Source organism: Hyperoodon ampullatus (assembly GCF_949752795.1).
Source record: "Hyperoodon ampullatus genome assembly, chromosome: X".
Classification (NCBI taxonomy): domain Eukaryota; kingdom Metazoa; phylum Chordata; class Mammalia; order Artiodactyla; family Ziphiidae; genus Hyperoodon; species Hyperoodon ampullatus.
The window spans coordinates 64,710,646-64,735,514 of NC_136913.1; positions in this window are offsets into that span (position 1 = coordinate 64,710,646).

The window sequence follows — 24,869 nt, forward strand, 5'->3', positions numbered from 1 at the left end:
CAACGGGAGGCCACAACAGTGAGAGGCCCGCATACCAAAAAAAAAAAAAAAAAAAAAAAAACCACTATTTTAAATAATACTTCTATCAAATGAATAAACTGGGTGCTTCCTTATTCAAATGGGCAAAATGCATCTTTGAAGAAATAAAGACTGAATGACAATGTTTCTACCTTATATTGGAGAATGGTAACATTTGAGGTATTTTTTCATACTGAACCCCCAAGTCACCTATTCAAGAAAGAGGAGAAATTCCTCTAGAACTTTTAAGAATCTAAAACACACTTTAAAAATATCTCCCTAACTATGGTCTACTCTGAAACAAAGTAGCTGTAAATCATTGAAACTGATGTTCTCAATTCTATATTTGGATCATGCCTCCTCCAAAGAGCTTAAATTCATGAAACCAGCACCCTTGCATATGTTTTTAAAGTAAGCTGCTTTTCTAACCAAGGAAAACTATCCTCCTGTACCCAGGAATTTTGGGAGATGAAGGAAACTTTTAGGGTTTGAGATATTAACTGACAGGTGTCTGGCACAGCTAATTAGAAAGTTCAATCTACTACATATGAGCTGAGTTTTTTTTCTTATTTAATTTTCTTAAAGTATGCAAATTAGTCTCTACTTCCATTATTTATAAGGATCCACTTAGTCTTCCATCACTCTTTTTTACATTTAATTCACACATTTCCACCTACTACACCATACTCAAACATCCATCCCAGAAAGAGATGGAGAAACAATAGATAGTAGAGGAAGTATAGGATTCCTATTACTGCCATAACCAATTGCAATACCTGGTACAATATATAACCCAGAAGAGTAATCATGGGGCCCCCAAGTATCTAAATAGTGGCCCAGAGTGCTTCAGAACATTCCAAAATGTAAATAAGTACCAAGTTACTTCAGTCCCTGGTTCCCTTCTCAGTTGAAGCTATCTCTAACAGTCTTTCTTAGGTCCTTACTGGATGCAGAATCTACCACACTCAGATCATAGTATATATAATCAGAGCTACCGTTATTAAGTGTATTTGGGGAAAATCTGTCCTTTCTTCAAACTATACCTGGCTGCAAAGTAGGGGATCATTTATCCAACTCCTAACTTTCTTCCTATCTTTTCAAATAAGCTCATTGGTCTTTTGTGTTTTAAGGCTATTGACCATTGGAAAATAGATGAAGGAAGCAAAAATAGCAAACTTGGACACAAAAAGTTTAAGATACTACAAAATTACAAAAACCCTGGTATGATCTTCCTGAATGCTTTTCTATTGATGCTATCTGAAAGGCTTCATTGTACGTTTTGTTAGTTTTTCACCCACAAACCTCCACTCCAATCTGGGTACTCACTTTATCTACATCATGTAGACCCTTTTTTCATGAAGGTCCACTTTGTTAGACTTCATGTCTGAAGAGGAAGTAGAGCATACAATTTAAAGGACATGCTTGCAGGTTGACCTCAATCTAAATTCTAGCTCAGCCTTTTAATATTCATGTCTTTGTGCAAGACACACCTCAATTTGCGTACCTGTAAAACACAGAGGATAGACGGTATTATGTTTACATTTATTTCTATATTTTATATTCAGCACTCGGTGTGGACTGGGATCATCAAGAAAGTCTGGAATGTTGGAAAAGGAGGGGTGCGAAGTAAGCTACTAAAGCATGGAAAATTTCTGGAGAGAATACAAAAAAATTTGTTGCTTTACAACATTAGCCATATCTTCTGACCTCCTCAGCCTTCTTGATTTGCTTCTCTCATTATTTATTACTCTGTGATTTTATCAAATATTGAGTTATTTTCTTGAACAAATATTTAAATATAAATGAATGTGAAAAGCCATCAGTATGCAAACTGAGAGCAAGCACAGCCCATTTTGTGTAAGGAAAGGACAGCATTGCTGCAGATGAAAGCTGAAAAGAGACTTTGAGTTTTATAGTCTGGCTTCAGTTTCTCTGAGAGTTTACAAACCCATTCTAGACAAAGCCTCAAGTGAGTCCAGGGAACTTAGGCTCACCAATGTGGAGATATCTGTCAGGGAAGTAGAGAGGATTAGATAATGGACATTTGACAAGAAGTGAACTGATATATATATATTTCCTTCTAAACCCACCATGGCCAATCTCCTCTCAGGAGCAGGTAAAAGCAAAACACTTTATTGAGGGTTTATTAGTCAGGGTAAACTAGTGAACATAATAAAATTTCAGTAGATCAACACAATAAAATTTTATTTTAAACACATATCACAGTTAAATGTAGGTAGGCAGAATGAGCATTCTAGTTAATCATTCTCAACTGATACATACAGTATGAAGAGGAAGTTAGGAACTCCAAGAGTACTTGATCTAAGAAAGCCAAGTACTCAGAAGAATCTGGGACAAACTCATCTAGGTATTCTGCCCCCATATTACAAAAATAAATGGTCTCATAGCAGCAGGAATCTTGTTGATGACTACCCTTAAAATGTTTGTCCTAAATTCCACTGCACCAGTCTAGACTTGTTGCTTTCAACACTTGGTGCAAAGCTGGGATCTCCCTTCACCTTATCCTAGGGATTCACTTTGACCCTTTCATGTGTTGGGTTTCCAGTTTTATGTATCTTATGTCTTTCTCTTTCATCATTTACTACCTAATTTTGGTGGCATACATCTTCATGTTGCTACATGAGGAATGGTGCATGACAGGTACATTGTTTTGAATCTTTATATATTAGTTTGCTAGGACTGCCATAACAAAGTACTACAAACTGAGTGGCATATCCAACAGAAATGTGTTGTCTCACATTTCTGGAAGCTAAAATTTCAAAATTAAAGTGTCAGCAAGTTTGATTCCTTTTGAGGCTTGTGACAGAGAAATTGCTCCATAGAGCTTTCTAGCTTCTGGTGGATTGATGAGTCTTTGGCATTCTTTGGCTTATAGACACATTACTCCAATCTCCGCCTTCATGGTGATGTGGTGTTCTCATTGTATGTGTATCTGTGTCCGAATTTCCCCTTTGTGTAAGGACATCAGTTATATTAGATTAAGGGCCCAGGCTACTCTGGTATGATCTCATATTAGCTAAAATGATTTCAGCAACCTTATTTCCAAATGAGGTTACAACATAAGGTTCTGGGAGTTAGGATTTTAACATGTGAATTAGAGGGAGACACAATTCAACCCACAGCACTTCATATATCTGAAAATGTTTTCATGCTCCCCTAAAATGTGACTGATCATTAAATTCAATGACCAGTTTGGAAGTAATTTTCCTTCAGATTTTGAAAACCTTGCTTCTTTATTGTCTAGTTTCTAGTGTTGCCTATTGAGAAATCTAAAGTTATTCTCATTCCTGATTTTTCACATGTGAGCTGTTCCTATCTCTCTAGAAGCTTTAACATCGTTCTCTTCTCCATCAAATCTTACAATGATGTCACTTTGTGTGGAAATATTTTTATCCATTGTTATAGGCACCTAGTGGACCTTTTCTAGGAACCCATGGCTCTCAGTTCTGGGATATTTTCTTGAATTTGCTAATGGTTTCATGAATTATCTGTTGCTATTTTTACTGTTTTCTCTCCCTTGGAACGCCTATCATATGGATGTTAGACCTTCTGGACTAATCCTCTAATTTTCTTTTCTCTCCTCTATCCTATTTCTCTGTTGTTTTGTTCCATTTTCTGAGATTACCTCAACTATCTTCAAAAATTTCTATTAAGTTTTTAATTTTTTGCTATCATGTTTTTAAGTTCCATGAGGTTTTTTGTTCTCTGAATGCTCCGTTTGTGTAACATTCTATTCTTATTTGTTTGTATCTCTGCCTGCATAATCTCCATTTGCTCTAAATTGCCTTTTCTGTTTGTTAGTCTCCTCAGCTGTCTCATAATTCTTAGTTGTCTGCTGTTACTTCTATTTACTGATTCTAATCTCTGAGTTCACATTTATGACTTGTTGACTATGAGCTTCATTTTAAGGTTATATCACTGCACTGTCAGTACAGTTATAACCTTTCACTTAAAGATGATCAGATTGCCCCCAAAATACTTTTCCATTTCCCGCCTAAAAGTCGAAGACCTATCTGCCACCTTTCTGGGGGCCCAGTGGAGGAAGAAGGCTTAAGGGAGGTACTTTCAGTTCAGTACAATAGCACTATCCTCAGCTATACCTGGTGTCCCTCAGTCAAGATATCTTTTGTTTTACCCTAGTCAGATAATAAATGCCCAAATTTCTGTCAGGGTGCAAGAATGGAGTTTCCCAACACCATGCTGATAGGGAGTGGGGAAAGAACCTAGTGCTCAAAACTGCTTGTCAAACAGTTTTCAAGTAATAGTACTTAACTTAGCCTCCTTTATGGTAGACACTAGGGAAATACAACAATAATTCAGCTTTCCTCATTTCACTTCCCCATCTTCTTTGGAGGTTAAACACAGCCATATGAGTTGTTTTGGCCTTGAAATGTGAGCAGGTGAAATATGCCATTTTCAGGCAGAATGCTTAAGAACAAATATATGATTTGTCATGTTACTTTTTTTCTGCTATGGCAATCATGGAACTATGTTTCACAATGAAGCCCCCACAAGCCTCATTCCCTGAGTGATCATGTTGGACATGTAGTGTGAGCAATAAACAAATCTTTCTATTTTTTAAACCTGTGAGATTCTGGTTACAAGAGTATAACCTAGCCTATTGGTCACAGACTCCCCTTTATCCTTACTTCCAAATTAACTGTTGCCACCATTCCTGAGCTTCTTGAATATGGTTCAGCATGAAACTTATTTGTTGTTAGCTTTCTCCCATTCCCAACAAAGGATCATGTTCTCTTGAGAGTGATAAGTTGGTTGCTGCTTGTCCATCTGCATTCTGTCTGCTAAACCTAACTGCTTCTATCTTCTCTCTTATTCCCCCACCTTGTGGATGTATGCCTTTAAGAAAGATCCCTTTGCTTTAGTTTTAGTGAGGTTTCAAGAGGTAATGAAAGTAGATGTGTGTGTTCAAGGTGCCATCTTTACTCAGAAGTTTCCACTCCATATGAACTTGAAGGAAAATTGAAGGTCATGCTGCTTTTTGGACCCACTGCCTGAGCTCCTTTGGACTCCTGCCACCTGCCACAGTTTGGGATGTTGAAGAGAGCCACATATGACTGCCAGAGTCTGGGTCAAGGAAGTGATATTCTGGTAAGGCTTTGTGTTTACCATAAGGGCTCTAGGGCTTGAATGTACTTTTCACACTCTGGTGTCCAGTTGAACTTCCCTGAAAATAGTTACTTTAGATCTTGGGCCTGGAATCAGCCTTCAGAGCATAGAGCCAATCAAGTATCATATGTCCTGCAGAGTTTTTAATTTTCTGGTGGCAGCATTTCTGGCACATGCTTATGTTTCTTGGGATTCCTTAGGCCCTTTATTAATACAGCCTGAGATTCTCTCATGTTTTGGCTCCTGGGGAAGCAAGGCAGTAGTGTGCAATGCATGGGGAAGCTATGTGGTCATGATAGAAATATTTGGCAAATTTGGGGAATATGTGTTTTCATTGGCAATTATGTCCTAAAAGACAAGAGCTGAAGAAGAGTCACCTTAGGCTGACCTCTCTGAGGCCCTAAGGAGTTCTGGCCTGTGCCTCAGGGAATCTGAGTTGTAGACTATGCTCAGCTACTAACTCCCTGTGTGACCTTGGACAGACAATTTCACCTCCCTCACCCTCTCAGTTTCCTAAAACCTCTTCCAGCTCAAACATTGTAATTCATGAAACTTTAATGGTGCTGGGAATTGTCCTGCCCGGGGTAATAATGGTTTTAGGAAAGAAATGAATAGGTTGGGTAAAGTGTGACCTTCCCAGGGGGTATAAAATGTTTTCCCAATTAAATGCACATCTTCTAAAGCAGTTCCCAGTTAGCAGGGCCTGTGTGAGTCAGCCTTATAATGAGGCTACATAGACAGGAATTCAGAATCTAGGAAGTAGGTGGTGATAGACACACAATGATTCTTACCTGTCATACAACAAAGCAGGAGTATTGTGATCACAGCTAAGTGTCACATTTTAGTGGTGGGCACAGAGAGGCTGGAGAGGTTTCAGGGCTGTGACCAGAATGACAAGAGTACTCTGAACTATGCCACATGAAGAAGAGCAGAAGGGCTTGGGGATAAGTAGCTGGGATAGGACCCACAGAAAGATCTGGGCCCCTGTTTTTAGCTGTCTGAAGGGCTCTTGTGAGGAAGAAGAGTGACTTCAAACCTGACTCAACAGGTATAGTAGGGTTTGGTAGGTAGATGTAACAGAGAGACAGATTTCAAGTTAATAGAAAGATCCTGCTAAGTTTTAGAGGCATAGTATGACTCAAGAAGTAGGGGGTTTCTGTTGTTGAACGTTTTTGAGGAGCGACTCAGTTACCCTTTGTTAAGAAAAATGTAGACAGGGTCAGATGTCAGGTGAGGAAGTGGATCAAATTATCCAAAGTATCAGAGTACCTTTCAAATCTGGAGAGTCAATTAGTCATGTTAGTCGTTGAGCAAGTGGGAAGGGAATTTTAATCATGAGGTCTGAAATTCAACATAGAAAAATTCCTATATACCACCTTTATACTGCAGTTTCTGCCCATTGGCCTCTGGACAAATATCTGATTGCCTTCTTGGAGACTACATCTTAAACCCAGCACTTTTGTCATTGTTTCCCAAAATTCTAAATTTATGTCTCTTTCAGTCTATAACATTATTTTCTGTTTCAGGTATAAATTGAATATTTGAATTATAATGTCATAATGTTTTTGATTATGAATATAAAGGTGTTTGGTAAGTTGCAAAGTGCCACAGAAAAGTACAGGATTATTGATGTTACACTGGTCTAACTACAGTCTGATCTCTGATAGATTCAAAAGAAAGACAGCTTCTTGAAGGTAGAAAGAGGTAGATGGTTTGATAAGTGATTCCCTCTAAGGCCTCTGACTAATGATTGCTAATCTTACAAGCACCTCTAGAATCATGTACTTTTCCCCCTAGAGCCATGTGAAGAGAAAAAGAAGAGACATGGTTGAATACAATGAGTAGTTGGAGGTAAGAGAGTGCAGAAGTGGGGCTGGGTATAGAAGAAACAGGAATAGAACATATAAAGGCCAATGTGAATCCAATAGTGTCATGTGCAGATGCTCCCAGTATTTTTTAAATAAAAATTTTAGAAATGTGTTCTTTTGTACAAGAGTGCTTAAGTGGTGCCACCTCAGGATAGAGATTATTGTCCAAAGCCTAAAGACTTTAAAAGAGTACAAAAGCCTCTACTTTCTTTGGCACAGGTATGATGGGTGGGGAGCTTCATCTCTGCAAATGGGTTGGATAAAGAACCAGTATAATGGGAAAGGGAATTGGATCCCTGGAATGAACTCTAGGGCTGGCAAGAACAGCTGATATTCTTTCCTATACTCCCAGCTGTTTCTAGGAAACAAGCATTGTTTACCTTTTGAAAAGGAGAAGAAAAAATGACATTTTTTTCCACTGGGGAGGAAAAAAGATGTCTCTGTCTGATTGTCTCTGGGCTTGGGCTTGTTTATTTATCAGCTGCTAGGAATCAACTGTTTTCTGAAGCCAAGTCCCAGGTCACAGGGCCTATGTAATGAGAGGATGTATCATTAATGAACAGTGGATATCAGCCTCACTGTGCAAAGTAACACCTCAGTATTCTTGATTAAAGCTCTTCTCAGCCGTTATTCTCTCTCCTTTTTCTCCTTGACTTCTGATTCACTCTGTTCTCTTTTCATTTCTCCCCTTCTTCATTTATTTGTCTTTTATTTCTTAACCTCTCTTTCCTAGTTCTTTTCCATTATACCTGTTCTATATTCCATTTTTCTTCTCCTCCCTATCTGTGGATTTATTTTGCTTCTTATCATCCCCAGATGGCTCAGACACCATTCAGATGTGCATCCACTTTTCCATCCCCGGTTTAGAAAAAAAGACAGATGCAAAGCCCTTATTAGCTCATCTGCTTGGTCTCCCAGCCAGGGAAAGATTGCTCCCTAGATAGATTCTACTTTACCTTACTTCAATTCAATGTGAAATGACTCAAACCAAGGGACTTCCACATCTTCCCTTGGAGATGATCATTCCATAGTTTAATAATACATGTTTTCAATTTTTCCTTCTTGGTCTAATATTTCCTTTGCTTCACTTTAACTCACTACTCCTGGTTAGGATAGCTGGGACCACTCTAAACCTTTTTGCTCCTTCCGTAGTGTTTATTCCTTTCTTAGGGCTTGAATGTACTTATAATACTCCCACAGAGTGATGATGCTTTAGGCCCCTAAAAAATTCAAAATTCTGTTCCATGGCCACTAGTCTGTAAGGTAGTTACTACTATCACCATTTTTAAAGTATGGAAATTGAGACCCAAAGGGATTAAGAAACTTGCATAAGAACACAGAGTTAGAAAGTAGTGGACTTGAGATCAAAAATTAGATCCGCTTGATTCCAAAGTCAATCATGTTCTGTTCACATCAAAACAAGGCTCAGGATAGCTTATGAAAAAAATCTCATAAAATACTTCTCTAGTTACTTGATCAACCCTCAGATCTAACCCAAAATTCACTTGAAAATTTGATCGTGGATTACATGAAAGGCAACATGGTATATTAGAAGAACTCCTGGGCTATAGTCCTACACACACACACACACACTATACACTTATACACTGTAGGTGTCAGACATTAAGCTAAGTAGTTTATGTATACTAACTTATTTTATTTTCTGCATTTCACAGATTGAGAAACTGAAGCAAGTGAAATTAACTAATACTCAAGGTCACCCATCTATTAAGTAGCAGAATTAAATCTGAAACCAGATAGTCTGACTCTAGAGCCTATGGTTTCAACCACAACATTATCTCTTCCCAAATACCTTGTGTATCTTGGTCCCATTGGTCCTGTTTCTTCTCAGGTGTTCACTTTCCCCATATGCAAAATAAGCAGGCTGGACCGATGCAAAGATCAGCAAATTATGTTTTGCAGAATGCTGTGTTCTACAGAGTTATCTCAGGGGCCAGAGAAAACAAAGGAGAAGGTAGGGAAGGGAAGACCAATCAACAGTGTTCTAGGTCTACAGCTTGCTTTCAAACCAAACCACATTTGCTTTTATCTATTTTATGTATTGGAGTTCCTTCACCATGAAAATGCTTGAAAATACATTTAAAGGATGATGTAAATGGGTAGCAGAATGTTTTAGAGAATGGCAATCTTATTTTATTTCATCTTAGTGTTCACCTGTATTTAGTCCCTCACTAAAGGCCATTCATTTTGATGGACTTTATATTTGCTCCAAGACACTGAAAACAGTGTCTAGGCTTCCACATGGTTTCTTATGTGCCCTTTGCACCACATTTATCTCTCTCTTATCAAGAAATCAGCTCTAATCTATCTAACTGATTTTTAGCCTCAGCACCTTCTACCCCCCCCCATCCAATAATCACCCAAAGATTGTGAAATTCTTTGAACTCCTAGGGACATAATATACTTATTCTTAGTGATGTGAGCTGACATTTTTTTGAAGCAGGGACTGGAAATTTTCTGATACTCTTCTGTGTTACAGCCTGGACTTAAGTTCATATTTTTATTACACTCAGGTAATTCTGAGCACCAATGATATGTTAAGTGTATTCTAAACATGAGACCAAACAGTAACACAGGGTAATTGAAATAATGTGGGAGAAGGGGAAGAGGTAATAAAAGTTCTACATCAGCTGTTTTATCTCAAATTGTATCTAAACTTCCATATTTTACCTTTTCTCCTCTCTGTCTGCTGAGATTAGAAGGTCCTATGTGTTGGAAAACTGAATTCAGCTCCATATGGGAAGTTTGTAAGCCCTGTAACATTGAGATGAGACATCTTAGCATTTCCATGAATTATAGATCATTCTTGGAGTAATTTCCATTATCTCCAGTTACATTCTAATTATCATGGAAACTTATAGAGGAAAAAAGATGAACCAGTTTAGAAAACTGGTGGCCATAATTTTATCTCAACAACAAAATAGGTTCACACAGTAAATTTATGTTCTATCTGCATTTTACTTAATGACATAATAATATGTTCCATATCAGATGACTCCTTTGAAAGTTACCACATAACAAAGAAATAGATTGATTTCTCTGGATTACTAAAGTAGAACTGGTCTGATCATTTTGACTCACCTATCATGGTATGCTTAATATAATAAAACAACATTATGAGGTCAGAGATAAGAAATGGCATGAACTTTTAAATTTTTTTTCAGATGCAGGATAATTAGGCAGACAGCATAAGTGAATATGTGATATTTTAGGGGTTTTCTAATCACCAGGATAATCTATTAGCCCTTATTTTTATTTCACATTTTTTTATATCATTGGGCCTTCTCAACAAATTTTTGAGAAATGCCTATTGAAGGCTTACTCTTTCTGGTTCTATGAAGGAACAACACTTTGTTCTTCCCAATTGAGGAAGAAATGGGAGGCTTCAATGCCCCTCTCTGTTTTGTTTTTCCTAGTGAAATATTTGAATTTTATGCTTACTCATGGAAAGACTGATCATCTGTTTTTTCACCCACCTCCTCCTTTCAAAATAGCTGTGTACCACAGTCTCTCTTTCTGCAGTACAGGGAAGGCACTAAGAAGAAAATGGAAGCTAAGGGATGAATCCAAGAATTTAAAAAGGAGAAATTTCTACTGAGTTTCTCAGATCATGTAAAATGAATCTGTGAATCAAAGAAGCTATGACAGGTTGAGAAGTCAAACGTTGTCAACTTGGTTATTTACTCAGAATTTATTTATTTATTTTTAATAACTTTATTGGAGTATAATTGCTTTACAAAGTTGTGTTAGTTTCTGCTGTACAGCAAAGTGAATCAGCTATATGTATACATATATCTCCAAATCCCCTCCTTCTTGAGCCTCCCTCCCACGCTCCCTATCCCACCCCCTCTAGGTCGTCACAAAGCATCGAGCTGATCTCCCTGTGCTATGCAGCAGCTTCCCACTAGCCATGCATTTTACCTTTGGTAGTGTATATATGTCAATGTTACTCTCCCACTTCGTCCCAGCTTCCCCTTCCCCCCTCCCTGTGTCCTCAAGTACTCTCTCTACATCTGCGCCTTTATTCCTGCCCTGCCACTAGGTTCATCAGTAACGGTTTTTTAGATTCCATATATGTGCGTTACCATACGTTATTTGTTTTTCTCTTTCTGACTTACTTCACTCTGTATGACAGACTCTAAGTCCATCCACCTCACTACAAATAACTCAATTTACTTTCTTTTTATGGCTGAGTTATATTCCATTGTGTATATGTGCCACTTCTTTACCCATTCATCTGTCGATGAACATTTAGGTTGCTTCCATGCCCTGGATATTGTAAATAGTGCTGCAATGAACATTGTGGTACATGTATTTTTTGAATTATGTTTTTCTCTGAGTATATGCCCAGTAGTGGGATTGCTGGGTCATATGGTAGCTCTATTTTTAGTTTTTTAAGGAACCTCCATACTGTTCTCCATACTGGCTGTATCAATTTACATTCCCACCAATAGTGCAGGAGGGTTCCTTTTTCTCCATACCCTCTCCAGCATTTATTGTTTGTAGATTTTTTAATGATGGCCCTTCCGACTGGTGTGAGGTGATACCTCACTGTGGTTTTGATTTGCCATTTTCTAATGATTAGTTATTCAACTTGGTTATTTAATGCTCTTTTTCTATTTTTTTATTTTTTTTACTTTATCTGCTCTCTTCCAATTTCCCTTTGTTTTTAGTAGTGTTTCCTTGGACAATTATAGTATTTCTAAGTTGTGTTAAAGGTAACAAGGAAAAAGGAATATTTTTGTGTCCAAAATTGGTCTGGGTGAAATGGAGAAGTAGTGTCTTTTGATGTAAGTTTGAAAAAGGGTACAAGGGAGAAATTATTTCAAACCATACTCTACCATTTAGAGACTTCATTCTCAGAATTGTTCTGTACTCCAACTATGGAAAATTTTGTTTTATATAGCAAGAGGGATTATTCCATTGGCAAACTCACCAGAAGATGCTTTTGGACACCAAAGGATTAAACTGCCTCTGCTGTCATTGATAGATATTGCTACATACTTCATTTTCAATGATGTGTTGCTCAACCAATCAAATGTATAAAATACCTAATGTTTGATACTAAGATAAGTTTTGTCCTCAGACTCAGTGATATCAATAATAGTTGATATCATTAACCATAAGAAAGCATGCTGCTACTCTCCAGTTAAAATTCAACCTGTGGGGCTTCCCTGGTGGCGCAGTGGTTGAGAGTCCACCTGCCGATGCAGGGGACATGGGTTCGTGTCCTGGTCCGGGAAGATCCCACATGCCGTGGAGTGGCTAGGCCCGTGAGCCATGGCCACTGAGCCTGCATGTCCAGAGCCTGTGCTCCACAACAGGAGAGGCCACGACAGTGAGAGGCCCACATACCACAAAAAAAAATTCAACCTGTGAAAAGAAAAACCCAGAGAAAGGAGAATTTTGTAAAGTACTCTAGGCCACAAGTTTTGGCTGGGAAGTTTCAGGACATAATAACTTAGAAGGCATCCACATTTTATTTTACCCCATTTAGTGCTTATGAGACCCATGAGTCCCCACATGTATTGGCAGACTAAATTAAATTTAGTCTGGCTAATATTTATTCCTGTTAAAATGTAGTTAGTTAGTTTTATTAACACATAGTACATAACAATACCCAGAATCTTGGCCAACAGAGTCTACTCCTGAAAATTTTCTCTTCTGTTCATACTGACTGGGTTGTATACAGAGGAAAGCAAGTGGCCAGTGTACCAGGAAAATGGAAATTATGCTGGACTGCAGATTCTATTGGGGGAAGACAGCACCATCAGCTGGGTAATAATCCCAGAAATGGGCCAAAGACTTAAGCAATTAAAGGTTTAGATATTTCATCTTGGTTACTTAAAAGCAAACTTTGCTTATTGTGTTATTTAGGCTTTTGAAAAGTTGAGGGATAGCTTTTTTATAAGCACTAGGCTCAAAGTGTTTGACAACTTCTTTGTCAGTGTTGCATTATTTGCACTTATATCAAAACATGTCCAAATATTTTGTCTATATAAACTTGAAATGTTAGTTTTATTATGAACATTCCAGGACCACATTTTCCTGAGAACCTATTCCTGTTTCTTATCAGCATCTCTTAGAAAAATCCACACGTCTGTGGCCCACTTCTTCCCCATATTAAAACAAAACAAATAATCAGTTGTTGGGGAGGAAGAAAATTGACTTGGCCAATGGATTTAGTTTAGGTGTCTTCTCTATGGATATTGATCAATCCAAAATGGCTGCCACATAGTAGCCTAATGGAAAGAACAAGGGATTTGGAGAAAACACACTTGAGTGCTCTGGATCACATTTGGCTGGGACTGTCACTTAACTGATTTGAGCCTTATTTAACTAAACTTTAAAGTTGGGGAATAAAATTGATTACATAGGGATGCTGTGAGGATTAAAAAATATAATTTGTAGAAATTTACTAGCACAAGGTAGGTATTCAATAATTAGTAGTTGTTCTACAAAATGGATGATCTTTGATAACATTAAGCTAAGTGATATAAGCCAGTCACAAAAATATAGTAAGTGTATGACTCCACTTATATGAGTTATCTAAAATAGTAAAATTTATAGAAACAGAACATAACATTGTGGTTTCCAAGGACTGGAGAGAGGGAGAAATGGGAAATTGTTCCTCAATAGGTATAGAGTTTCTGTTTTGCAAGATGATAAAATTCTAAAGAGTGGGCAAGATAGTGGAATAGAAAGACCTTGAGCTCACTTCCTCACACAGGCACACCAAAACTATAACTCTTTACAGAGCAACTATAGGTGAGAATGACCTGAAGACTAGCAGAAAAGATCTATAACTAAAGACATAAAGAAGGAACCATTACTATATTTAAAATAGATAACCAACAAAGACTTACTGTATAGCACAGAGAACTCTGCTCAATATTCTGTAATAACATAAATGGGAAAATAATTTGATAAAGAATAGATAAACGTATATGTATAACTGAATCACTTTGCTGTACACCAGAAACTAACACAACGGTGTAAATCAACTATAGTCCAATATAAAATAAAAATTAAAAAAAGAAAGAACTACAATGAAATGGGTAGGAGGGGTGGAGATGCAGTATATTCAAGACCCATACACCCAGATAGGTGACACATTTTCCCCAGGGAGAGAGGTCTGAGTCCCACATTCGGCTCCCAAACCCAGGGGTCCTCTACCAGAAAGATGAGCCCACAGAACATTTGGCTTTGAAGGATTGTTGGGAGAGCCAGAGGGCTGTGGGAAATAGAGACTCCACTTTTAAAAGGCACACACAAATCTTACACTCTGAGACTGAGGGCAGAAGCAGTAATTTGAAAGGAGCCTGGGTCAGATGCACTTGCTAATCTTGGAGAGCCACCTGGAGAGGCAAGAAGCAACTGGGACTCACCATGGGGACATAGATGCTGGCATCAGCCATTTTAGGAAGCTCATTCTACCATGAGGACACTGGTGCTGGTAAATGTCATTTGGGATCCTCCCTCTAGTTTATCAGTCCAGGACCAGACATCACCCACCAGCTGGTTGGTACTAGTACTGAGATGCCCCAGGCCAAGCAGCTAGCTGGGCAGGGACACAGCCCCACCCACCAGCAGGCCAGCTTCTATAAAAAGTCCTGAGTCCTGGCTGTCCAAGGACCTGGCCCTGCCCAGAAGAGGGTCCAGGACATGAATCCACACACCAGCAGGCTGATATAAGTTCTGCGACCCTTAGGCCCCACAGCCAGAGATTCCAGGGCATGGCTCCACTACCATGGGCCCAGCACTAGCCCCAGGACCTGGCTTAACTCAACTATTGGTGGACACCAGACTTGAGACAACCTGGGCCCTGGAACTTCCCATGAGTGGGAGGACACCAGCCCCATGACCACTGGGAAAAAGCAGCCAGACATGTCAGGACCCACCCCATCCGCCAGTGGGCTGGTGCCAGCACTGGCAACCCCTGGACACAAGCCTCATCCATCAGTGGTCTGACATCAGCTTGGGACATCCAGAGCCCTTCAGCTAGAGACCCCAAGAACCAGTTCCACAAAACAGAGGGCTGGCACTAGCCCCAGGAACCTCTGGGGCTGGCCTCATCTACTTGTGGACTAACACCAACTCTAGGATCCTCAAAACCCCACAACCAGAGACCACAGGACCACCACAGTGCTAAGGACCTGGCCCCACTCACCAGTGGGCTAATACTAGCTCCAGGCTACATGGGCCCCACAGCTAGAGGCCACAGGACCTGCCTCCAGTCACCAGTGGACTAGCACTAGCCCTGGGAACCTCTGGGACTCAGCCTGCACACCAATGGGCCAACACTAACTCTAGGATCTCCAGAGCCCTGCAACCAGAGACCAGGATTCCATTGGCCATGCAGCCAGATGTTTCAGGACATAGCCTCACCCACCAGCAGGGCGAAGCCTTTTTACAAGGCAGGGCATAGCAACGAACTGGACCAGAGGCCAGATATCAGTGCACCCATGCAGTAGTAAGACTGCCACAATAGAAGGACCCACACAGCTCACATAGAAGGCACCCCAGCATGTATAGCTCTGGTCAACAGAGGGGAGTGTACTGCTTGGCCCCATAGGACATCTCTTACAGAAGGCCACTTCTCCAAGTTTGCTAAATGTAAACAACCTATCAAATACATAGAAATACAAACAGCAAATTAGGCAAAATGAGGTGATAATACAATATGTTACAAATGAAGTAACAAGAATAAGAGCTAAGTGAAGTGGAGATAAGAAATCTACCTTATAAAGACTTCAAGAAAATGATCATAAAGATTTTCAAAGATCTTGGGATAAGATTGGATGAACAAAGTGAGAAGTTTAACAAACAGTTAGAAAATATAAGAAAGAACCAAACATAGCTAAAGAATACAATAACTGATCTGAAAAAGACTATATATAATGTGCACATATATGTAACTAAATCACTTTACTATACACCCGAAATGAATGCAGTATTGTAAATCAACTATACTTCAATAAAAATAAATACATTTTAAAGCAATACAATAACTGAAATTAAAAAATACACTAGAAGGAATCAAAAATAGATGAGATGATACAAAGGAATGGATCAGCAAAGTGAAAGACAGAGTAGTGGAAATCACTTGAGCTGAACAGAAAATAATAACTTAAAAAAATGAAGACAAGTTAAGGGAACTCAGTGACAACATCAAGTTTACTAACATTCACATTGAAAGGGTCCCAGTAGGAGGAGAGAGAGAGAGAGAGAGGAGCAGAGAACATATTTGAAGACATAATAGCTGAAAACTTTCTTAACCAGGGAAAGGAAACAGACTTCCAGGTCCAGGAAGCACAGAGGGTCCTAAACAAGATAAACCCGAAGAGTATCACACAAAGAGGTATTGTAATTAAAATAAAAAATTTAAAAATAAAGAGAGACTATTAAAAGCAGGAAGGGAAATATAACAACTTACATATAAGGGAACTCCCATAAAGCTATCAGCCGACTTTTCAGCAGAAACTCTGTAGACCAGATGGGAAGGGCACGATATGTTTAAAGTGATAAAAGGGAAAAACCTGCAACCAAGAATACTCTACACAGCAATGCTATCATACACATTTGAAGGATAAATTAACAGTTTTATAGACAAGCAAAAGCTAAAAGACTTCAGTACTACAAAACCAGGATTACAAGAAATGTTAAAGGGACCTCTTTAAGAGAAATGTCCACAACTAGAAATGTGAAAATTACAAAAGAAAACCTCATTGGTAAAGGCAATAAACAGTAAAGGTAGATCAACCACTTATAAAGCTAGTAGGAAGGTTGAAAAACAAAAGCAGTAAAATAATCTATATTTACAATAAGTAGTTAAGGGATATCCAAAACAAAAAGATGTAAAATAGATGTCAAAAACAGTAAATGTGAGGGGGAGTAAAAAAGCAGCATTGTTAAGATGTGTGAAATTAAGAGATCATCAATTTAATAACAGATAGATAGAGAGCTAGATAGATAGACAGATAGATAGCAATATATAAATCTAGTGGTAACCATAAACCAAAAAATTATAATAGACACAGACACAAAAAGAGAGAAAGGAATAAAAATATAACACTATAGATAGTCATTAAATCACAAGAAAAGAGAGCAAAAGAAGAAAGGAACACAAAGAACTACAAAACAACCCCAAAACAATTAACAAAATGGCAATAAGTACATACCTATCAATGATTACTTTAAATAAATATGGACTAATGCTCCAATCAGAATATATAGAGTGGCTGAATAGATGCAAAAACAAGACCATATATGTTCTGCCTACAAGTCACTCACTTCATATCTAAAGACACACACAGACTGAAAGTGAAGGAATGGGAAAAGGTATTCCATGCAAATGGAAGTGAAAAGAAATCTGGGGCAGCAATACATACATAAGGCAGAATAGACTTTAAAACAAAGACTGTAACAAGACATGAGGAAGGGCATTGCATAATCTAGAGACTTATTCAACAAGGAGATACAACAGCTGTAAATATAGGAGCTGCTAAATACATAAAGCAAATATGAAAAGACATAAAAGTAGAAATTGACTTTAACACAATAATAGTAGGAGTTTTTAACACCCCACTCACATCAATGGACAGATAATTCAGACAGAAAATCAATAAGAAGTATGCCTTAAAAGACACATTAGTCCAGATGGACTATATATATATATATATATATATATATATATATATATATATATGTATATATAGAACAATCCAATAAAACACAGCAGAATACACTTTCTTTTCAAGTATACATGGAACATTCTCCAGAACAGATCACATTCTAGGCAATAAAACAACTCTCAGTAAACTTAAGAAGATTGAAATCATAACAAGCACATTTTCCTACGACAAAGCTATGAGGCTAGAAATCAACTACAAGAAAAAAAAAACACTGCAAAAAACACAAACAAATGGAGGCTAAACAATATTCTCCTATATAACCAATGGGTTACTGAAGAAATCAAGAGGAAAAAAAAAATACCTGGAGATAAATGAAACCACAATGATCCAAAAATCTTTGGGATGCAACAAAGGCAGTCTTAAGAGGGATATTTATAGCAATAAAAACCCGCCTCAGGAAACCTGAAAAATCTCCAACAACCTAACCTTACACCTAAAGGAACTAGAAATAGAAGAACCTCCCCCACCCCAAAGTTAGTAGAAGCAACAAAATTATAAAGATCAGAGCAGAAATAAGTGAAATTGAAACTAAAATATATCAATTAATCAATAAGATCAACGAAACTAAGAGCTGGTTCTTTGAAAAGATAAACAGAATTGATAAACATTTAGCCACATTCATCAAGAAAAAAAAAAGAATTGGCTCAAATAAATAAAAACAGAAATGAAAAAGGAGAAGTTACAACTGACACCACAGAAATACAAAGGATCATAAGAGCGAACTATGAACAATTATATGCCAATGAAATGGGCAACCTAGAAGACATAAATAAATTCCTAGAAAGGTACAATCTCTTAACACTAAATCAGAAAGAAATAGAAAATATGAGCAGGACAATTAACAGTAGTGAAGTTGAATTGTCATTTTTTTTCATTTTTCCCAACAAAGAAAAGTCCAGGACCAGATTGCTTCACAGGTGAATTCTACCAAACGTTTAGAAAACAGTTAACACCTACACTTCTCAAACAATTACAAAAAAATTGAAGAGAAAGGAAAACCTCTGAACTCATTCTATGATGAGAGCATCACCCTTATATGAAAACAAGACAAAGATGTCACAATAAATCAATTATGGGTCAATATCACTGATAAACATAGATGAAAAATTCCTCCAGAAAATATTAGCAAACGAAAATTTTCAATACATTAAAAAGATCATACACCATGATCAAGTGGAAATTACCCCAGAGTTGCAAACATAGTTCAATATCTGCAAATCAATAATTGTGATACACCACATTATCAAACTGAAGAATAAAAATCATATGAGCATCTCAATAAAGGCAGAAAAATATTTTGACAAAATTCAATATCCATTTATGATAAAAACACTCAACAAAGTTGGTATAGAGGGAATATTTCTGAATAAATAAAGACCTTATTTGACACCCACAGCTAACATCATACTCAATGGTGAAAAGCTGAAAATATTTTCTCTAAGATCAGGAACAAGACAGGGATACCCACTCTCACCACCCTTATTCAACATAGTATTGGAAGTCATAGCCACAGCAATCAGACAAGAAAAAGAAACAAAGGAATTAAAAAGAAAGAAGTAAAAGTGTCACTGTTTGCAGATTACATACCATACATAGTAAATCCTAAAGATGGCACCAAAAATCTACTAGAACTCATCATTGAATTCAGTAATGCTGCATTATGCAAGATTAATATACAGAAATCTGTTGCATTTCTATACACTGACATATCAGAAAGAGAAATTAAGACAACAATTCCTTTTACATTTGCATCAAAAAGAATAAATTGCCTAGGAATAAATTGCACTAAGGATGTAAAAGGTCTGTACTCAGAAAACTATAAGACAGTGATGAACAAAACTGAAGATAAAACAAACAGATGGAAAGATGTGCCGTGCACATGAATTGGAAGAATTAATATTTTTAAATGACCATACTACCCAAGGCAATCTACAGATTCAATGCAATCCCTATCAAAATACCAATGCCACTTTTTTTTTTTACAGAACTAGAACAATTAGTTTTAAAATTTGTATGGAAAAACAAAAGACCCCAATTGGTCAAAACAATCCTAAGAAAGAAGAGCAAAACTGGAGGTCTCAAGCTCCCTGATTTCAAACTCTACTACAATAGTAGTATACTACAATAATCAAAACAATATGGTACTGACACAAAAATACACACATAGATCAACAGAACAGAAAAGAGAGCCTAGATATGAACTCACATTTATATGTGCAATTAATCTCCGACAAAGGAGGCAAGAATACAGAATAGGGAAAAGACAGCATCTTCAATAAACGGTGTTGGGAGAACTGAATAGCTACATTCAAAAGAATCAAACTGGACTATTTTCTCACAGCATATACAAAAATAAACTCGGAATGGATAAAAGACTTAAATGTAATACCTGAAACCATAAAACTCCTAGAAGAAAACCTAAGCAGTAAGCTCTCTCACATCAGTCTTAGCAATTTTTTTTTAGATCTGTCACCTCAGGAAAGGGCAACAAAAGCAAAACTAAACAAATGGGTCTACACCAAACTAAAAAGCTTTTGTACAGCAAAAGAAACCATCAACAAAACGAAAAGGTAATGTACTAAATCAGAGAAGATATTTGCAAATCATATATTTGATAAGAGGTTGATATCCAAAGTATATAAAGAATACATACAACTCAAAAAATAATCTAATTAAAAATAGATAGAGGATCTAATTCATTTTATTGGAGAATGTTATTAGAAACCAAGATCTGGGTGCTAGATATGATTTTTGTTGTTTCTTTTATGCCCTCTCAGTTGACAGAACAAGGAAATATATGTGTGTATACTAATCCATATATTATATACATGTCTATGAATATTTCTATATATAACTATATATATTAGATTAAACATCAGTTTGCATTGATGTCTACAACTCTAATCCATTATTAATTAGGTCATTTAGCCTCCCCCCCTTTTTTATCTATATACACCTACTCTATTCCAAAAATAAGAACACTGGCTCCTACCATCCACCGTGCATTTACTTAACTGTTTATTTCCTGTACACATAGAACAGTCCTTTGTACTGTAGAAGTATCAAAACTATTAACCTATGCACCCCCATGGGAACAACTTCATCAACTAGAGTTCAGTGAATATGTACAGTTTCATTTGCTTTTAGCCCTACGGACTCCACTCATTTCCAAATTTACTTAGGCTGACACTTTTTTTTTCTCCATCTTCTTTATTGAGGTTGTTTCATACATTTATAATACAATTTGGCTATTTTGTCACATTCCAAATCCCATCTGGGATCTACCAACCTCCTGAATGATGTTTTCAATTAATATATTAAGGTTAACTTTTTGCACTGTAAACTTCTATGCATTGTGAAAAAATGCATAGTGTTATATATCCACCATTACAGTATCATACAGAATAGTTTCACCAACCTAAAGACTCCCCTGTGCCTCACCAACACACCTCTCTCTCTCTCCTTCTCCCACTGGTGACTCATGGTCTTTTTACTGTCTCTATAATTTTGCCTTTTCTAAAATATCATGTATCTGGAATCATACAATATATAGAGTTTTCAGCTGGCTTCTTTCACTTAACAATATGCATTTAAGATTAAGTCGTGTCTTTGCATGACTTGGTAGCTATCCCTGAATAGAATGCCATTGCATGGATGTACGACAATTTGCTTATCCATTCACCTACTGAAGAACATTTTGGTTTGGTAGGATTATAAATAAAGTTGTCATACACAATCATGAACAGGTATTTATTTAGACATTTTAAATCAACTGGGTAAGTACCTAGGAATGTGATTGCTGCATCATATGGTATCATTATGTTTGGCTTTGCAATATACTGCCAAATGACTTCCCAAAGTGGTTGCATTCCACAACTTTTCAGGTAAAGAAAAATCAAAATCCTGAACATGGACTACATGGCCTGGATAATTACCATGTTCCCCTTAGCCACTGACAACCCATTCTGTGCCCTAGGACTGGAGGCCACTCCTTCCACCTTTGTAAAGCCTCCCCCCCAACTTTGTTATCATCGCACTTTTCCATCACATCACAGCTTAATCACCTTTTCTTCAAGCAAGCCTTCACTGACCTCTATGGCTAGGTCAAATCCCCCTAGTATAGGTTCTCATATCTTCAAATATCTCCCATTTGTAGCATTTATCATAGTTGTGTTACTATATTTATTTGTTTTTTCCCCTATATTCCTTAGGCTGTAATCACCATGAAATCAGGACCAGATTTTTCTCACTATTATATTCCTAGCACACAGCACAGTACCTTACATGTAGGAGGGGTTTAATATATACATTTTTATTAGATAAACAATAAATGAAAGGGTAAACAGAGCAGAAGTTATTGATTACATTTAAAAGTTAATGGCCAACAACCAAGAATACTCTACCCAGCAAGGCTCTCATTCAGATTTCAGGGAGAAGTCAAAAGTTTATGGACAAGCAAAGCTAAGAGAATTCAGCACCATGAAACCAGCTTTAAAACGAAGACAAAAGGAATTTCTCTAGGCAAGAAGCACAAGAGAAGAGAACAAAAGAGAAAGGGAAGAAAAATGACCTACAAAAACAAACCCCAAACATTAAGACAATGGCAATAGGAACATGCATATTGATAAGTACCTTAAATATGAAGGCATTAAATGTTCCAACCAAACACACACACTGGCTAAATGGATAGAAAAACAAGACCCATATATATGCTGTCTACAAGAGACCCACTTCAGACCTACAGACACATACAGACTGAAAGTAAGGGGATGGAAAAAGATATTCCATGCAAATGGAAATCAAAAGAAAGATGGAGTAACAATACTCATATCAGATAAACTAGACTTTAAAATAAAGACTGTTACAAGAGACAAGGAAGGACACTATATAATGATCAAGGGATCAATCCAAGAAGAACATATAACAATTATAAATATTTATGAACCCAACATAGGAGCACCTCAAAACATATGGCAAATGCTAACAGCCATAAAAGGGGAAATTGACAGTAACACAATCATAGTGAGAGATATTAACACCCCACTTACACCAATGGAGAGATCATCCAGACAGAAAATTAATAAGGAAACACAAGCCTTAAATGCCACATTAGACTAGATAGACTTAATTGATATTTACGGGACATCCCATCCGAAAGCTGCAGAATAAACTTTCTTCTCAACTGCATGGGGAACATTCTCCAAGACAGACCACATCTTGGGTCACAAATCAAATCTTGGTAGATTTTTAAAAACTGAAATCATATCAAGCATCTTTTCCAGCAATAACGCTCTGAGATTAGAAAAACATTACAGGAAAAAAATGGTAAAATACACAAAGACATGGAAGCTAAACAGAATATTACTAAATAACCAATAGATCACTGAAGAAATCAAAAAGGAAATCAAAACTACCTAGAAAAATTACAATGAAAACATGATGATTAAAAACCTATGGGATGCAGAAAAAGCAGTTCTAACAGGGAAGTTCATAGCAATACAATCTTACCTCAGTAAACAAGAAAAATCTAAAATTAACAACCTAACCTTACACCTAAAGCAACTAGAGAAAGAAGAACAAAAAAACTGCCAAAGGTAGTAGAAAGAAAGAAATTATAAAGCTCAGAGCAGAAATAAATGAAATAGAGATGAAGAAAACAATAGCAAAGATCAATAAAACTAAAAGCAGGTTCTTTGAGAAGATGACCAAAATTGATAAACCATTAGCCAGACTCATCAGGAAGAAAAGGGAGAGGCCTCAAATCAATAAAATTAGAAATGAAAAAGGAGAAGTTACAACTGACACAGTAGAAATACAAAGGATCATAAGAGACTACTACAAGCAACTATATGCCAATTAAATGGACAACCTGGAAGAAATGAACAAATTCTTAGAAAGGTATAGTCTCCCAAGACTGAACCAAGAAGAAATAGAAAATATGAACAGATGAATCCCAGGTAATGAAATTGAACCTGTGATTTTAAAACTCCCAACAAACAAAAGTCCAGGACCAGATGGCTTCACAGGCAAATTCTATCAAACATTTAGAGAAGAGCTAACACCTATCCTTCTCAAACTCTTCCAAAAATTTTCAGAGGAAGGAACACTCCCAAACTCATTCTATGAGGCCACCATCACCCTGATACCAAAACCAAAGATATCATATAAAAAAAGAAAATTACAGGCCAATATTACTGATATAGATGCAAAGATCCTAAACAAAATACTAGCAAACAGAATCCAACAACACATTAAAAGGATCATACAACATGATGCAGTGGGATTTATCCCTGGGATGTAAGGATTTTTCAGTATCTGCAAATCAATCAATGTGATACCCCTTATTAACCAATTGAAGAATAAATACCATATGATCATCTCAATAGATGTAGAAAAAGCTTTTGATAAAATTCAACACCGATTTATGATAAAAGCTCTACAGAAAGTGGGCATAGATGGAACCTACCTCAATATAATAAAGGACATATACAACAAACCCACAGCAAACATCATTCTCAGTGGTGAAAAACTGAAAGCATTTCTTCTAAGATCAGGAACAAGACAAGGACTTTTACTCTTGCCACTATTATTCAACAAAACTTTGGAAGTCCTAGCCATGACAATCAGAGAAGAAACAGAAATCAAAGGGATCCAAATTGGAAAAGAAGAGTAAAACTGTCACTGTTTGCAGATGATATGATACTATACATGGAAAATCATAAAGATGCTACCAGAAAACTACTAGAGCTCATAAAGGAAATTGGTAAATTTGCAGGATACAAAATTAATGCACAGAAATCTCTTGCATTCCTATAGACTAAAAACAAAAGATCAGAAAGAGAAATTAAGGAAACCATCACATTTACCCTCACAATAAAAAGAATAAAATACCTGGGAATAAACCTACCTAAGGAGTCCAAAGACGTGTACCCAGAAAACTGTAAGATACTGATGAAGGAAATCAAAGATGACACAGATGGAGAGATACACCATGTTCTTGGATTGGAAAAATCAATACTGTGAAAATGACTATACTACCCTAAGCAATCTACAGATTCAGTGCAATCTCTATCAAATTACCAATGGCATTTTTCAGAAAACTAGAACAAAAAATTTTACA